This window comes from Mastomys coucha, unplaced genomic scaffold (assembly GCF_008632895.1).
Source record: "Mastomys coucha isolate ucsf_1 unplaced genomic scaffold, UCSF_Mcou_1 pScaffold20, whole genome shotgun sequence".
NCBI lineage: Eukaryota > Metazoa > Chordata > Mammalia > Rodentia > Muridae > Mastomys > Mastomys coucha.
Window position 1 is genome coordinate 117,463,368 of NW_022196903.1, and position 5,230 is coordinate 117,468,597.

The window sequence follows — 5,230 nt, forward strand, 5'->3', positions numbered from 1 at the left end:
AACGGAGGGGAGAGGAGAGGAGAGGAGAGGAGGGGAGAGAAAGGGAGAGGAAGGAAGGGGAGAGGAGAGGAGAGGAGGGGAGAGAAAGGGAGAGGAACGGAGGGGAGAGGAGAGGAGAGGAGGGGAGAAGAGGTACTTTCCCAACTTCTCACCTCTCTAACTCAACTTCCTTGACCTGGTTCCTCCCTCCCTACTTCCATTCCCAACACTCTTGCCAGATGTCAGATGCCTAAACACTGATGGTCCAACGGTCCAAGATTGAGCAAGCCTGCCCTCTGGACATCCATGAAGGTCTGCTGGAATTCCAAGCTGGGAGGTAGAGGGATTGCTCTGTCCTTTCCAAGGGGCCTATCAACTGGCACTGAAGCTCACAAGGAAAGAAAAGCCCAAACAATCTCTCCAAAACAGCCAGTGGTGTCCAGACGATGCTATTACAGCTATTATGTCGCCTGGCTCCCCAGTTCTGCTCTCAGTATCCTGCTCCTCCTCTGCCCTCCCCGCCAGTCACTGGAGATAACTCAGCCCCCAAACCTCTAGCCTTTAGGAATAGGGGAGGGGAGTCCTGCATCAGAGAATCTCTCAGAAGAAAAGAGGCTGCTGAAGACAGAGTTGATTGGGCATCATTTGGAATGTCCTGTCTCCAGTTTCTCTTTCATCCTGCCCCCCGACCCCCGTAGACCATAGTAACCTGGGAGGAGGAGTAACAGGTGTGTGTGCAGAAAAGGGCAGTCCCCAGCTGGGGACAGTGGTTAGAGGTCAGAGCTAGGAAAGGAGACCCAAACATGTGCGTCTGGGAAGGATCCTGCCACAGAGGCTGCATCCCCTTGCCCACACCAAGGACGTTCACTTCTCCACCCCATCCTAGCCCATCCAAGAAGGTGGCTAAGGAAGAAAACCAAAAGCACTTAGTGTAGAGAGGAAGAAATAGAGAGAGGGAGTGGGGATCCTGGCTACACTTTGGATGACCGCCCACAAATCACAACTGGAGAGCTAGAGTCAGCCATTCTGCGTCCCTGTCCCAGAAACCTTCATTTTTCCAGGAAAAGGTGAGGATTTGCAGCAATGATACGATCCTTACACGCTCCCTGGAGGATTGAATACAGGTCGAGGGCTTTGAAAAGGGGGTGAGCTCCCACTGACTAGAACCCTTCTCGTTGTCGGCTTTGGGATGGGGGTGAGCTCCCATTGACTAGAACCCTTCTCGCTGTCTTTATTCCCTTCCTCCTCTATCTCCAGGAACTGACTATGAGAGCTCAGTGTACAAGCAGGTCTTCAAGAAGGTCCAATAGCCAAAGAGGAATCAAGGGTCCCTCAGTCCAGGCCTCAATTCAGCCCATGAGGTGGGAGGACAACCCGCAGAACCGGTTCTTTCTTCCCATGTGAGTCTCAGAGGGATCCAACCTGGCCATAGGCTTATGCACTGAGCAATCTTCTTGGGGGGAATCCCATTTGTCTTCATTGTTCAGAAAATGTATTTACCAGAATGAGATCCAAGGCCATGCTCATGGAGGACCACAGACTCCACCTCACCCAGAGCTGAGGACATGTCTTTCCCATATGCTAGAACAAAGAATCAATCTGAGCAAGACTCACACAGCCCTGGAGGAAGCTATAAGCTTCCAAATAACAGCCAGCCCACCATGCCTACGGTTGGAAACCATGGGCAGCTAAAGGGCTGGGGAGCGAGGGAGGAGAGCACAGACAGGACCAGGGGATGGAAGAATAAGTTACATTTGGGAACGGAAAGGACCAGTAGGGACGACCGTAGAGAACCTCTGCTTACAAGCCATCAAGGCTGGGAATACAGGACAGCTGGATACAATGGAGCTTAGAGTTTCAGGGTCACTATCCTGGAAAGCAGCCGGACAGGCAAAGCTGGCTCAGGACCAGCCTCAGCCTCAGCCTCTTCCTTCTAGAGGACTTAGCTCCTTCAGAATAAAAGTCTGTGGATCAAGTGTCAGACAGAAAAGGGTTCAGTGTAGGAGTAACACAAAGTGAGGTGGGAAGGGTCCAGGAGTGGGTGTCAGAAAGTCCTTGGAAGCCAGGTATGGCAGTACACATCTGTTACAAGAATTTTCTCCCTGAAGGTAGGGGGAAGAATGGGCAGCTTCTATCTTCTTCCTTCTAAAGTCACAACAACAAATCAAAGTATTTTCCACCAAAGTCCCCCTGAGGGAACTGATGCGTTTATTGGCCTTGTTTGTGGGGGTATGAATGATCCCAACCACCCACCCTGGAAAATCTACACCCAGCATGAATGATGGCTTTCCCAGAGCTGCATAGATGGAGCTTTCTCCCACTCCTGCCCCCCAGCCTGTATACCCTAGCTGCTCCCTTAGACCTAGAAGGCCGCGTGCAATTGGGATGAAATTGCATTACAGCTACTTGGAAGGAGTGTTTGGATACTCAGGTGAGGGGCCAGTGATTCTCTCCACCCCTCCTTCAGTGAGGGGATGTCCACAGTCAACAAGCCTGGCTGTGGCAATCTGGTTGGAGCAGACACAACTGTCTGAGGCTCAGTCGGGGCTATCTAGTTAGAGCAGGTCTTTGAAAAGAGACCAGGTAGAAAGTCCTCCTCGTTGTTAGCAAGAGAATGTTCCTGCTTTCTCTTCCTGCAATAGCTAGGCACCCACAAGAGACAGTAACTAGGGCTCTGCCCAAGAACTAGGCTCGACCTTGTGCTGGTTCCACAGTGAGTCTGGAAAAGAACTCTGAGTTGGACTAGATACTTTATCATCTGTCCAGCCTTTCTAAATGTCTTCTGCACAATGGGAAGAGGAGAATCCTCTTCTCAGGAAAACCTCCGTGGACTGCTGGATGCTGCCATGTCCCTCCTTATAGCACAGGAAGATGTTCCCTGGGTAGCCATCCATCACCCAAGGAACTGTGAGGCTCTATGGCCGGTGTCAGTCAGATAAGTTAAAGTGTTGAACTTGGTCCTTCGGAACTCAGTATGACTCAGGGGACCATACCACCCACACCACAGGTTCCCCATCCTCTACCCCAGCAAGATCAAGAATCCTCTAGATTACTCAAAGCGATACAAACCCAGGACTGAGCAGCTCCAGAAGCAACTCTAAGGCGTTAGGAGCCTTGAGCCACCCAGCCCCTAAGAACATAGTGTTGTTCCCATTGGGGCCAGCAGAAGGCGCTACTCTGCAACTGCTGCCCAGTTCAACTCTATTTTACACAACACCTCGGCTATGCCACAGCCCACAAATGCACACACTCCCCCTTCCCAAGCCCACATTAACAGCCTCACAAGATTGTGTCCTTCACTCAAATCGACCTCCATTCCTTCTTACAAGGAAGAGATGATTGTCAAGAGGATCAAGATGTGAGTAAAGAAAAAAGTCAAGGGTCACAGATAGAGTGCTTCCTGCAGCATGTGGAACTTCCTGTAGCAGCTGGCTTTGGTCACTAAGGACTTAGATCCCAGGAATATGACCAGAAATTCTGAATGCTTATTTCAATAATATATGGGGTGGCTACATTGGCAAGCTAGGCCTCTGCTCCCCAGACCCTGAGACCAAGAGCCAAAACAGGCAGCCTCTTGCCTTCCCCACCATTGGGTCTCAGCCACCAGGGCTGGCCAAGACCAGCTATGTGGGCATCTGTGCTCTTCAACGAATCCTGTCCCCCTCACCAGGGACTACCTAGATCCCAAGGGGACAAAATGGGCTAACTTTCCACACCAATTCTACAGTCAGAACCAGGAGGCCTTGGGCAGATAATTGTGTGTGCCAGTCATCAGGGGACATACCAAGAATACCTCCTTCTCCTAGAATTCTATGAACTTTCCACGTACCATCATTCAGCAGTGTACCGGGAACAGAATGCACACCGGAAAACACTGGCTATTACTGTTTGAATTCGTAATAAGTAGAGCTCTCCTAAATGGAAGCAGAGCCTTGCATTTACAGATATGGACAAAGCATCAAACACCAATGCCGATGAGATATCACTATGGAGATAATCATGCCAGAATATAAATGACGGGTCTCCGGAGAAGTAGAGTTAGTCAGCAGAGCTCCTGCTGTCCAGACAGGAAACTAATCTAGAATGATCTGGATGAAGGAGAATTGTCCCAGCCTGAACCCCAATCCCCAATATAGTCCACCACACCCCATGCTCAAGAAAGACACTATGGAGCGGCACATGCATACTTCTGAGTGTGTTTGCACCCACTCTTGCCTTCCTGACAACTGAGGGGATCCTTAAAGACAGGCAGAGGGATGGTCCTGCTCTCTCCAGACTCATCAGTCTTCAGGCCATACTACACAACACACCTGGAACATATTCACACCCGCAGCCAAGACCACACCTGGGCTTGGGCTACTGCAGACACCAGGTGTAAACTCAGCCACTGTCCCCCTACCCTCCCCGTTCCCTGCCTCTGTGAGGTACAGAGTCGGTAGCATCCCTTGCCCTGAGTTCTCGTGTTTTCCTCTTCACTGAGCGCTCCCTCCACATCTACAGGCTCCCTCAGATCATCTTTCCATGCGAAGCAGCTCCCAGCTATCCTTCCGTTCAAGCCTCAGTTAGCAGCTTCTCTGTCTTTAAGCTTTGGTGCCCTCCGGTAACATCAAGCAAAGGGTCCGCACAAATGGGCACGGAACACCTTTCTCCCACAAAAATCCACCCAGGCTGCATGATTTATTCTGTCATGCCTGCCTTTTTTTTTTTTTTTCGAGACAGGGTTTCTCTGTATAGCCCTGGCTGTCCTGGACTCACTCTTGTAGACCAGGCTGGCCTCGAACTCAGAAATCTGCCTGCCTCTGCCTCCCAAGTGCTGGGATTAAAGGCGTGTGCTACCACGCCCGGCTCACTCCTGTCTTCTATGTGGAGAGTGGAGTAAGGCCTGGCTGTGTGTAAGCCTAGTGGCTGGGTGTGGTTGGCAAGGGCGGGGCCTATCAAGACCTCCAAAGCCTTGGACCCCTCCCTTCCGGGTCCTATCACAAATGTTGATAGTGTGTGCAGAAAATGCCCGCCGTAGCTTTCTCCTCCCTTAGCGGAATTTCCCCTACTTGACTATGATAATAAATACAAGAAGCCAATCGCTGGGTGAGAAGGAGGCGGGACTTCCGAGTCCGAGGAAGAAAGAAGGAAGGCAGGCGGAGATGAACTTCCTTTTGGACGGTGGGAGCAAGGTAGACGCAAGGTAGGTCGGAGGCTGCTAGTTCGGGTGGCGGATCCTGGTGGGTCGCCACTGGAAGGTTTCTAATAGAGA